We start from the raw sequence: 13,084 nt of genomic DNA, 5'->3' as shown, positions 1-13,084 counted from the left end.
TTTAATGGAACTGGGGATTGAACTCAGGCCCTTGCGTTTGCCAGGGAAGCACTTATTCTACTGAGCCATCTCCCCCGCCCCAGCCTCTTGATAGTATTTTCTGACCTAGAATAGACTTCACTGAGTAAAGTTTTAATCTTTATTTCCTTTTTGGTACTAGGGATAAAATCTGGGGCCTCATGCATGATAGGCAAGGATCCTACCACTGAACTGCATCCCAAGTCTGAGTAAATCTCTTAGGTACATATTCTAAATTTTTTCCAGAGGTATTTTGACTGTGAAATGAAATTTTAAGATTATGAACTGGATGAGTTACTCTGAAAAGCTTCTGTTTCTTTTTTTTTATTTAGGACAGGGTGTACAGAGTCTCACTTTGTAGATCAGACTCATAGTGATCCTCCTGTTTATAGCCTCTCAAATGCTGGGATTACAGGTGTGTGCCATCATGCCCAGTTTCAATTGCCATCTCAGCACACCCCAGGGGCACGGCAGGCCAGGGGATTGAACTCCTGGCCCCTGCTTCTGCCTAAGCAGGCGCTTAATCCACTGAGCTATTTGGCCAGCCTGAAAAGTTGCTGTTGCTGATACAATCCCTACTAGTAGTTATTGATTTCTACCCCAGCATGTGCGTCTGCATCCCGACGATCTAGTTCATTGACTAGGTCTTTATTAAATCTCTTTAACTTATTTCACTTTTGGAGTGAATGAGTGAATTAATGAATCTGGGTGTTCAAAGGTTATTGTTTTCACATGGTCTCATCAGTGTCCACTTAGTGGCTCCTGCAGGTAAGTCATTAGTGAGGTTTATCTGAGGTACCTTATACACTTGCCCCTCATGATCTTGCTGCATCCTGTCCTGTGTTCCTCCTACTCAGGCTACCCTTTGTCCTTTACAACTGTCAAGTTTAAAAATGACAGGATGCCTAGCAGGTCTGTCCTTTTTGGCCTCAGAGGTCATTCCTGGTAACTCACTTATATTATTTCCTTTTTAAAAAATTAATTAGGATCTCTGTTGTACATTAGAATTGTTTTTGTTGTTGTTTGTTTTCATTAAATATTTTACCAGTTTTTGTTTTTTGGCTGTACTGGGGATGAACCATATCTGTAGCCCTTTTACAAATGTTTTATTTTAAGGCAGAACTTGCTTTCCTGCCTCAGTCTCAGAGAGCTGGGATTATAGATGTGTGCCACCATGCCTTGTTTATATGAGCATTTCTTTAAAACTTCCCTCATAGTATCTGCCTAATACTCTTTTTCTGTGGGTAATCCATTTTCCTGACCTTGAACATTTATATAAATTCCCAGTTGTTAGGAGTAATTTTTCTCCCTTTGGTGGTAGGGATTGAATCCAGAACCTTATGCTTGATGAGCTTGGGCACTACTGCTCTGAGCTACCCCAGCCCAGGAATCTCATCTCTTCTCTTGTCTTCCCATTCCTTTCCTTTTTTTCCCCTACCTTCCCTTGTGAAGTTTTTTTTGTTGTTTTTGTTTTTTGCTGGCTCAGGCTGCCTTAAGGACGGGTCTGGTAAGGCATGGGGAGCTGGGGATTGAACCTCAGTCCCCTGGGTCTCACTGGGTTTGCCCCAGCAGGGGGTTAAACAACTGAGCTAACCTGCAATCCGTGCCCCCAGGCCCCCCGCCCCCCACTTCTTGTTATCCTGGGGGTTGAACACAAACCTTCACACTGAATTACATCTCAGTTCTTTAAAAGAATTTTTGTTTTTTTTTTTAAAGTTTTGAGACAAGGTCTCTCTAAGTTACTGAGTTGCTCAGGCTAGGCTCAAATGGAATCCTCCTGCCTCAGCATCCCACTGTGGTAGTATAAGCTTTTATTAATTCCAGCACTTCGGGAGTGTGAGGGAAGAGGATCCTCCCAGGTGTTGGAGGCCATTCTGGTCTACATAGTGAGTTTGAGGCCAGATTGAGCTACATATAAGAAAGACCTTGTCTCAAAAACAGAAAAACATTAAAGCAAAAACAAAGGCTGGGCTACCATGCTCAGCTCAGGAGTAATTGCTAAATGATTTTTTACTTTTTTAAGCAATTGGGTTTTTCCATGTTATCCGGGCTGGTCTCACATTCCTGTGTTTAAGTGTTCCACCAGCCTTAGTTCCGAAAGTAGCTGGGTCTACACCTGTCTACAGCTGTACCAGCTTTAGTGGATATTTTTTTTTTTTAATTTTTTTAAAATTTTTATTTGTGTGTGTGGGGCAGCTCAGCCCACCAGGGGGCGGGGCTGGCTGGCATGTGGTGCTGGGGGATTGAACCGTGGTCCCTGTGCTTTGCTAAGCTTCTTCTAAGTAGGTGCTTTAGACCACTGAGCCATCTCACCAGCCCAGTGGATATTTTAATAATACAAATTTTTATATGTAGGGCTGGCCAAATAACTCAGTGGATTAAAGCACCTGCAAGCAGGCACAGGAGCCGGGAGTTCGATCCCCTGTCCTGCCATGCCAGCCCTTCCCCCAGGGCGTGCTAAACCTGCAGTTAAGACTGGGTGTGGTGACATGCGCCTGTAATCCCAGCTCTTGGGAGGCTATAAACAGGCAGATCACTGCGAGTCCGATCTAGTAGTGAGACCTTGAACACCCTGAGACTTGGTATTTTCCTTTTCCTGGTGTTCCTCAGAGTGTCCATCTTTTGAGCCTTAGAAAACCTCAGGCAGCTGGCAGTCACTACCTTTTGTTTTGTTTTGGGTGGTACTGGGAATTGTAGCCAGGACCCTTGTTCTGAAACTATATCCCTAGCCCTTATTTATTGATTTATTGATTGATGTACTAGAAATTGAATCTGGGGCTTTCACACTGAGCTGTTTTTAAAAACATTGAGGTAGGTCTCCCTAAGTCACTAAGTTGCCCAGGGTGGGCTCAGATGTCAGTCCTCCTGCCTCAGTCTCACAAAATACTGAAATTATAGGTGTGAGCCACTGCACTCAGCTTTGTTTTTAATTTTATTTTGTGGTACTTACCTTGACTCTGTTTGAGTGGCTGCACTGGAGGTGAGTGGGATCTTGGCAGTCACTCAATTCACCCTCCCTTTATAGAACAGTAGAAACCATCTTAGCAAAGTCTTTACCCGTTGATACGGTTCCATGCTGGTTGGAACACACTTTTTTGCTACATGTTGCGTTGCACTAAGTGCATTGATAACTACCTGTGAGGCACCTTCCCAGAGGCCCATGGTCCGTGATGAACACATCAAGATCAGGAGTACGCCTTCTGCCATCTGGTGTGCCTCATGAGCATACACTGGATTCCACAAAATACTTGTTCTGTCAAGTGTGGCACCCTACACCCCTCTTGGAGCGGGTCCACGCCATTGACTTCATTTTATAGAAGGTTCAGTTATGGCAGAGAGAGTAGCTTACCCAGGGGAAAGTTGCAAACCTAGAGTTGGTCTCAGGTTCTCTAGCTTGCTACTCCACTGTAATTGTCCTTTGAGGTGAGATAAGAGAAGGTAGTATCCGTACCTCCTCCTGGTATTTGTACGGGGCCCTGGCTTTGTGGAACTTCCTGGGATGAGAGGAGCTTCTTTCCATAATGTTCTTTGCTAGTGAGCACAACCTATTTGAGAGCATATTCCTTTGAGGGTGAGCGGGTGGGATTTGTGATAGACAACCTTTTTACTACTCCTTTTCATGCTAAGGATTGAATCTAGTGCGAGGCAAATGATATACCATTGAGCTATGGCTTAGAGCTCCTCAGCTAAGGGCTTAGAGAGAGAAGTTCCCCCTTGTGTGTGTGTGTATGCATATGAGTGTGCATATGCGTACGTGCACCTGCAGGACCTTTGTCTGCACCTGTTGCAGTACATTTTCAAACTCCAGGGCTCCAGAGGACATACTGGCATTTAAAGGCATTTTGGCATTTTGATTCTGGGTTCCTTTTCTCTTGCAGGCTGATATGTTAAAGCAGTTACACGGCATCCTGACCATAGAAGACCTTAATTTTGCTCTTGATTCCCTTGGTATGTATTAGGGAGCTCAGCCTTCCTACCTGATTTTTATTCTCAAAGTTGTGCCTCTTTATTTTTTTATTATGTTTTTATTTAATTTAATTTTGAAAAGTAAAAACAAAAGCAAGAAAAAAGTCAGAAACAGAGACAGAAACAGGGTAACATACCATATTACATATGTTACAGATTTTCAAACCAAGAATAGCTGATTAACAATGGTTGACATATTATCTAGTTTTATCATCAAATCTGTGCCCAGATTAACAGATACAGTTATGTAAAATTGGACATATTGTTACATACTATTCCTTGCTTTCAAGAAACCTTAAATTTTTATTCTTGTCTCTTTTTTATTTTTTTTTTCATAATGTTATTGAGAAATAGCAATGAGACAGTTTCAAATCAAATTGGTAGGACAGTTTCAATAATTAACACATTGCATACTTTCTTCCTAGTGGTTAATTGCTGTACAAGAGTTGGTCCTCTTTATGCATTAGATATTTAACATAGTTTTACTCACAGATAGGTTAATAGCATTTGGAAAAGAAAAAGTCTTCTTGCCACCAGCCCGTGTATCTTTAGCTTTCATTTTTATATGCACTGCTTGTTTGATTTGCATTTTGTCCTTTTTAAAGAGACAAAGGTACAGAGGTCTGTGAAGTACCATCTACTCTCTCTTCTTTCAAATTCAACCCCCTGTTCTGCCTGGTAACATCTATGGGCCTTTTCTTTTCCCTTTAGTCCCAGGCCTCAGGCAGGTATGTTGTGAATATTTATTAGAGGGTGAATAGATGAATCATTTGTCACTGTAAAAGTGCTTTAAATTATATTTCAGAGTAGAAGGGAAAGAAACTACCAATGATTCTTCTCCTAGACAGAATCTCTGTGAATTATCTTGTACAAGAAAGTACCTCTTGCGGCTGGGGAGGTGGCCCAGTGGAATAAGTGCTTCCCTGGCAAGCTCAAGGACCTGAGTTCAATCCCCGGTTCTGCCATAAAAAAAGAAAGTACCTCTAGCTGATCTCATCTCTGAACCAGGCTAGACCTCCAGGCTGTGTAGGCTGTGGCTCCCCTGAAACCTGGGTGCATCCTATCTCATCAGCTTCATGAAAGATTGATGATTGACTTGCCAGTAGGTAATCAGGGACTTTAAGATGTACTTTAAAATATAAGCTGTTTATCTTTTTTTTTTTTTTTTTTTTTTTTGCGGATCTGGGGATTGAACTCAGGCCCTTGCGCTTGCCAGAGAAGAGTTTATTCCATTGAGCCATCTCCCCGGCCCCATGTTTTGAGTTTTGAGATAGGGTCTTACTTTGTAGTTCTGGCTGGACTTGAACTTACTCTGCAGCCCATTTTGGCCTCAAAAGTGGACAGATACTCATCTCAGGTTCCTGAGTGCTGGAATTACAGGCATGTGCTACCATGACTGGTTCTGACCTCTGTATTTTTAAGAATATGCTCTATGTACCTGGCAATTAGTCTCCTAAGAGTTAGTGAAGTTGCTGTCTATAGCTTTGGAAGACTGGATGTGTCTGGTATGTGAGACCTGAAGGAAGTTGGAGAAGGGATTCATGAGCCATTTGGTTTTCTTTGCCCTGGAAACCTATTTCCATTCTTAACCTATTTGTTAATCAAGTATTTGTTACGTTTATCAGTTTTGAATGTGAGTCATTGGATATTTATTTATTTTTTCTTTTTCATTTCTGTATTTGGTACAGGGTCTTACTACACAGCTTAGACTCATAGTGATCCTTCTGTTTTCATCCTCCCCCGCACTGGGATTACAGATGTGCGCCACTATAACCGGACTCAGTTGCAGGCTTGGCATGCCCCAAGGGCAGGGCCAGCGTGGCATGTGGGACTGGGGATTGAACCCTGGTCCCTGTGCTTGCTAAAGCAGGTGCTTAGTCTGCAGAGCTGTCTTGCTGGCCCTGTCTCACATTTTTCAGGAATAGTTTACAGCAGTTGTAGAAGCTTGCCCTGGTAGCCATCCTGGACCTAGAAGAGAGGACAGAAGGGTTCCTTGCTGAGGAACTGTAGGAACTAGGGAGTGAGTATGGAAGGTTAAATATTGGAGCATGGTAAGTGGGAGGTTCCTGGGGCAAGAAATCACACTGGCCTGGGCAAGCCATGGCAGTGGGAGCCAGGGATGGCCACTGGTGTGAGGTTGCCAGTGAGGCAGACTGAAGCTTCCAGTTTTAACTGGGGCATGAATAGCTTGGATTTGGGATATGTGTACATGTATATAGGAAAAGCCAGACAGATTATAATGTGTGTGTCTATGGTTGTCACCGTAACATGCCACCTGAGGATGGACAAAAGACCATGTTCGGGGTGATTTTTTTTTTTTTTTTGAGAACAGGGTCTTGCTACGTAGTTCAGAGTTTAGGCTGTCCACAGACTCATGGTAACCTACTTGTCTTCAGACTCCTCTAAGTGCTGGGATTATAGGTATGCACTACTATACCAGGCAATTTTTAGTTGTTTGAGATGGGGTCTCACTATGTAGTTCAGGTTAGCTTCAAGCTCACAATCCTGCTTTAGTCTCTTAAGTATTGATATTATAGGCATGTGCCATTGTGACCAGTCACAGAGAACTCTAATGAAGATAGGGATGGTAGATGAGCTCATTTTGTGCTTTTGTTAACTTTACAGTTTTCCAGAGATTTGAATGTTGGAAACTTGTGTATCCAAAAGGATTTATTACCACAGTCTTGGGCCACCAAGTGGGCAGCAAATTGAGCTGTGCCAGGAGAAAATGATTCTCAGCAGGGAAAGAGTTGAATCACTTGAGTTCTCCAGTTGTGGTCTTTGCACAACTATAGCAGAGAGGGTGTTTGAAGCCTCACAGGACTCTCCCTTTCTGTAGGCTGCTGGGCAGTGTGCATGCCTTTCAGAGTTTGATGAATCCTAGCTGTGTATATAGTTTTGTCCTTGCTTAAAAATGCTACAAAATTCGCTTTTTTTTTTTTTTTAAGAAAAAACCAATAAAAACAATGGTATAAAATTTTAAAACAAGATAATAGGAGAGTAACAATGGTTATAGTATGTTGTGTATTTTTATTTTCAAAAAAAAATTGCACTGGGGAGGCTGAGACAGGAGGATCACTACGAGTCATGTAGTAATGTAGTAATACATACTACTACGAGTCATGTAGTAATACCCTTTATCAAAAAGTAATACCTTTTTTTTTTTTTAAATGTATTTGGTACAGGGTCTATAGGGCCTACAGTGTGTTACCATGTAGATTGGACTAGTAGTAATGATTCTCCTGTTTTCAGCCTCCAAAGCCACTGGGATTACAGGTGCACACCACCAAGCTCAGTCTCAGTCTCTGTCTCAGCAAGCCCCAGGGGTGGGACCTGCACAGCACACTGGGGTTTGAACCCCAGCCTCTGCGCTCTGCCTAAGAAGGCACTTTAGTTCACTGAGCTATCTGGCCAGCCCTAAGGAATAAACATTTTTAAAAATTAAAGAAAAAAAATTTTTAAAGGATCAGTAGAAGTACAAGTTACTCTTATTAAAAGATATAGGCATGAAAAATTGATCAAATGCGGCAGAGTGCAGTGGCCAGGGTTTGATCCCCAGCGTGCCATGCCGGTCGCGCCCCCAAGAAGGTGATTGAGACTGGGCATGGTGGCCCATACCTGTAATCCCAGTGCTTTGGAGACTGAAAACAGGAGGATCACTATGAGTCTGATCTACTTAGTGAGACCCTGTACACTCTGTCCTAAATTCATAAAAAAAGAAAAATTGATCAAACAATATAGGCATAAACCTTTCCTTTCAATAAGCTAATAGAAATTAATTACTATCTTAACTATCTTGTGTGTATGTATATGAATGTATTTATTTTTCCTTTTCCCTTCCTCCTTTTTTCCTTTTCCCCATTCTGGATTCTCTTTCTTTTTGAGCACTTTCTTCCTATTTCACAGTATCTGTTGTACATTTTGAATCTTATTTAGCTTCTTACACTAGGAGACAATACAATGTTTACACACGAGAGACTGATTTATTTCACTTATGAGTATGGACTCAAGTTGCAAAATTTGCTTTTTAGAACAACAGGTGTAGTTCAAATAAGCATTTATACTTTACTCAAAATGAAGGCCTTTTTCTCAGACTTTTCATTTTACAATTAATGCTCATAAATGTTTTAAAAGGTGGTATTGCAGTTATCATTTCCTTTTGCTGAAGAAGCTAAATCATTCATTAAAACATACCCATGACAGCAAGTGGGAGACTGCCTTAAGAGAAAGTAGTAGCACCATACTGCCCTTGTGACTGACTATAACCCTGCTGGGGGTGGGGTATCCTGAGGAGTATTTGGCTAAGTGGTGCTGGTGGGAAGGAAACTGCAGAATTCTCCAAATGTGTGAGGCTGCCAATACAGAGGTCCCTGTTTCTTCACACCCATAAGAATGACAGTGGTCTGGTGACCAGCACCAGGAAGTCTGGAGTGCTACATGATCTCGTGGACTTTGAGCCTGTGGGTAGGCTGGTATCAGGCAGGACTTGAGCCCTATAGATGGCTCTGTATCTTATGCTTTCCTCTCATGGTTTGAGATCTCCAGAGGATGACTTTGTTAGTGACTCCAGAAGAGGCATTTTGGGGTGCTGAGGTGTCTGGCTGGCACTTGGGGGCTTTCTGTCTGGAGGAGGCTGTGCTGTGGCCAGCTGGACTGCCATGAGTCAGAGTTGGTGTGGTTTTGCAGTGACCACTCTGCCAAAAGACTCACTGCAGATGTCTTTGGGGCTTTCTGCTTCTCAGGTGTTTGCTTAAATGTCACTTTCCCAGTAAGAGATTCTCTAATTGTTTGAATGTGCACTACCCCCACCCAAACAATCCCATCCTCTTCACCAGGGTAGCTGCTGCTTTTCCTTTTTTTTATTTGCCGGAACCGGGAATTGAACTCAGGCCCTTGCGCTTGCCAGGCAAGTGCTTATTCTACTGAGCCATCTCTCCCTCCTCCTTTTTTTTTTTTTGGTGGTACCAGAGATCAAACTCAGGGCCTTGTACTTGCCAGGTGGGCACTTATTCCACTGAACTATCTCCCCCGCCCCAGGGTAGTTTCTTGAGGGCCTGGGGTTAGTTTTAGTCTTTGCTCTTTCTCTAGTACCTGAGTAGTGCTGGACATGTGGCAGGTACTCCATGGACATTATGAACCTCAGGGGTGCTCTCTTCTCTTTACATGACTGAAGCTGCTGTCAGGTGCTAGAGCACACTTTGCTGTTACACATAAAACATGTGACGGACAGGTAAGGATGTGATTCTTTAGTGTATTATCTCTTGTTGCTGCTTCAGAAATCAGATTTCTTTCTACATGCCACTTTGATTTCAAAGTGACTGGCTTTCTTTTCTGATGCAGGAAGAATTTGAAACCTTAAGGGAAATCAAAACTTGTAAATATGTGGTATATGTTTAGCAGTAATTATACTTTAAGTCTTTGTGTGATTGCCCCCATCCGTTGGATATGTATACATATATCCCCATCATAGTCATCACAGTGCTGTCCAAATGGCTTCATCCTTGTTTGGCCCTCTGGTGTCTGAGTATAATAGCCAGCCAGTGCTTGTGGCCCTCTCAAAAGGCAAGGTTCTGTCCTGGGTTCTTCTGGCACTCATCTAGGTCTGCATAGCTACACCAGTACTATAAATAGATGATTCTGGAGTAGGAGGTCAGCTGCATATGTGCAGAGTCTATGCCTTCTGGTCATGACCCTTGACCTGTGCTAGCACAATGACCATATTTGCTCAGTAATTAGAAGAATAGTACAGTTATTTTACTTCATTTTAAAGATTTTGATGAATAAAGTAAGTGAATATATTTTTATAAAATAACAACAGCAAAACTTGTGGTCCTGGAGAGTGTGATACACTTGTAGAAGTCACTCTATATCATGGCCTTGGTATGCTATAGGTCACAGAAATCCCCTGAAGTCTTCCAGAACTATGGACTCGGAGTTTCCAAAGTGCTGTGAACTGTGCAAACAACAGAGGTATGCTTGCTTAATGAAGTAGAATACAGGTTGGAGAGGTTCCCCAGGGTGAGAGTAGCAGAGTCCTGGGAATCCTGGGTGGAGGGAGTTGCTGGCTCTGCAGTGGAGGTGATACTCTCCTCTGGTGTGTGCGGCCCTTTTCCCTCAGTTGACCTTATCTTATTAGTGTGCACCATGTCCTTGTCCTCTCTGGCTGAGCCTTCCTGACTACCATACTGAAGCAGGCTTGACTTAGCATTATACACATGCCTGTGACTTAGTAAAGGTTTCTGATAGGTGTTAACAGCAAAGAAAGACAACTAATTAGTTTATGTTGATTTGTATTGAGGTGCTGTGTGTATGTTCAAGGAGAAACTTACTGATATCTTTGAGAACCTTTTATTGGAATTGTGCTTTGGACTAAGTGATGCTGCTTGTCATCTTAAAGGAAAGAGTGTTATTGTTTACAAAGAAGCAGAGACCTAGGATGGAACCTTTGTCTTGATAGGCTCTGGGAAGTAAGTGTAATACACTATTTCTGTAACTGCTGTTTCAATCACAGCGCGCAGATCGTTCAGAGTATAGCACTAAGCAGAGTATAGCACAGTGGGGAAGGTAGAGCTTAGTGTCCCATTTCTTGCCACTGGAGTAGGCTGGAGGAGAGCCTTCATAAAAGGTGCTATCTCCTGTAGGAAGCACTTGCTCAGGGCTAGTCTTGAATCTCTAGGTCACATGGACCCAGCTAGGACTTCCCCCATTCCAGTTGTCTGGCTAGTTGGGTTTGTCTTCTGTAGTGAGTGACTTGCTGTATCATGGAAGAACAAGATATTCTTCCTTAGCAACCAGACCTGGGTTCTTAGGTGTGTTTATCATTCTTATTTTATGCTGAGAGCTTTCTACAGTGAAAAAACTTTATTCTCTCTTTTTTTTTTTTTCTTCTTTTTTATGTTTTAGGAAAGGGTCTACAGGGTGTTCAGGGTCTCACTATTAGATTGGACTCATAGTGATCCGCCTGTTTACAGCCTCCCAAAAGCTGGAATTATAGGCGCATGCCACCATGTCCAGTCTCAATTGCCGGCTCAGTGCGCCCCAGGGGCAGGGCTGGCCAGGCAGGCCCGGGGATCGAACCCCCGGTCCCTGCTCCTGCTTGTAGGTACTTAATCCATTGAGCTATTTGGCTGGTCCCAAAAACTTTTTTCTTCAATCAGAGACATTATTGGGCAACCATCCCACCCACTCCCACCTCCACCTTTTTCTTGACACAAGGTTTCACTATGTGGTTCCTGCTAGCCTTGAACTCATTATATAGTCCAGGCTGGCCTCAAGCTCAGAGTGACTTTCCTGCCTTAGCCTCCTGAGTGCTAGGATTATTAGCTGTGCGCTACCGTGGACATAACCTAACAGCAAGTGAAACGTCAAAGCCTGGCATTTGGAAACATCATTGTTCAGCAGAGTTCAGCCAAAACCCATGTAGGACCAGCTGGCCAGAAGTCCAAGAGAAATTGGACCAGGAGGAAACGGGTGGGACTAGGGTGGTGTTTCCTCCAACCAGGGTGTTGGGTGTCTGCCCACACTGACTGGGTAGGGAGGGGCATGATGGGCCAGCTGGTCTTAGGAGGATGGCTTCACCCAAACAGTATGTAGTGTCCTTGCTGGGTTGGCACCTGTTGCTGAGGAAATGGTGGTGTTACCTCAGCTGTATCACGAGCCTGGTTTGCATGGCTTTCCTTGTGTACCTCTGTAACCTTCTTGGGTTGTTCCCCCTCCTTCCTTGGACTCTGGTGGGCCCTGGGCACCTGAAGTGAGTTTGGTGTTATGCTTGTTCTTGTACAGTTTACTTCAATTTGTCTCCCACTTTAAGATCATAACCCTTGAGAATCTCACTTCCAGTTTATAGTGTGTATATTGCAAAACTAAGTCTTTGTGCTTTACAAATACTGTATTAGGATTTTGAATGTGCTCAGACTAAACAGCGTCTTTCCCTTTCAGTGATCCCAGAGTCTGTAGTTGTATTTCCTGATGCCACAAGGGGTGGCTACATAGTGCCAAGTACTGAGGACCCACCAGAGATTTCCTGCGGCCACTGGGAACTTGAAGAGGGAGAGGACAAGATTTCTAAGGCCAGAGAAGAGTTATTGGCAGAAACTGTTGACCCTGGGATCCGGTGTTTCATTTTTTGTGTGGCATTTACATTTAGGATGTTCAGTGGTATCTCTGCCTTTCCCTACTAAATATGAGTGACTTTCTTCCTTTCCCAGTTTTGATAACCCAGAAGACCTTCAGTCATTACCAGGTCTCTCACCTGACAGGCAAAACTGCCCCACTGTAGAACCTTTGGGATAGACTGTGTGCTAAGGCACCCACATTCTAGGGAGCAGGAGCTCATGGTGGTGTTAGTAGTGGCGTCATCCTTCTTGGTGACTGTGCTTTAGTGTGGCATTGTGCTTGGCAGCTCCCAGGATAAACTCCATCAAGATAGTCCAAGGACCAGGAGTGGTATAACTGGAATGATGGAATAACTGTGCCCATTCTTATAGTTATTGCATGTACACGGGAAATGTGCACTCTTAGGAAGAGGATTTTTCGTGGCGCATCTGGGCTAACAAGGTGTCTGTGGGGTGTTTAGAGTCCTCTGGACTGAAACTGGCAGCATCTGGTGGCACATCTGAGGTTTAAGTTCCTTAATGAAAGTGGCTGCTTTGAAATGCCTTCTTTGTGGTTCTTTAATGAATTGGTTCTCATTCTCTGCCACCTCACCAATAACAAAACACATTTTTTGTCCTTTGAATCTCAGCTCTCAAGTACCTCCTGTCTTCTTACACCTGCTCAGGTTGACCTGGGTGTTTTGTATGGCACTACTGTTCCGTGTATGGATGCATATTAGAGAGGAAAGGCAAGGTTTCTGTCCCTTGATTCTGTGTGTCTTTCTAAGTCAGTGCTTCCAGTGTCTGGGAGTTAGGTGGGGCAGATTGAATTCTGTTGAGGTATCCTCGTGGTTTCTAACAAAATAAGGCCCACAATCTAACCTGTAGCTGCAATGGAGTTTGGAAGCTAAGGGCTGCGCTGCTGGTTGGAATCTGGGATAGGGGCTGCCTAAGCTCAGGTCAGTTGCAGACTGACGGGCCTGCCTCTCCTCTCCTCTCCTCTCCTC

General features: G+C 43.5%; 1 protein-coding gene across 7 annotated transcripts in view; it reads left to right on the top strand.

The window, feature by feature from the left end:
* The window catches only part of Pdpk1 (3-phosphoinositide dependent protein kinase 1), an 87,304-nt gene that overhangs the window by 20,402 nt on the left and 53,818 nt on the right, over positions 1–13,084 (top strand). For 4 of the 7 annotated variants that reach the window (XM_023711427.1, XM_023711428.1, XM_023711432.1 and 1 more), the window contains one exon: positions 3,897–3,966. The exons of 1 other annotated variant lie outside the window; for it this stretch is intronic. The gene's annotated coding sequence lies outside the window, so the exon portion shown is untranslated. Of the gene's footprint in view, positions 1–213; positions 241–3,896; positions 3,967–5,261; positions 5,365–13,084 lie in introns of those variants that run through there. 2 more of the 7 variants (XM_023711431.1, XM_023711433.1) reach the window with 2 other exon arrangements.

Source organism: Octodon degus, unplaced genomic scaffold (assembly GCF_000260255.1).
Source record: "Octodon degus isolate 3935 unplaced genomic scaffold, OctDeg1.0 scaffold00021, whole genome shotgun sequence".
Lineage (NCBI taxonomy): Eukaryota > Metazoa > Chordata > Mammalia > Rodentia > Octodontidae > Octodon > Octodon degus.
Note: the sequence above shows the minus strand (reverse complement) of the source record. Positions and strands in the feature narration are given on the sequence as shown.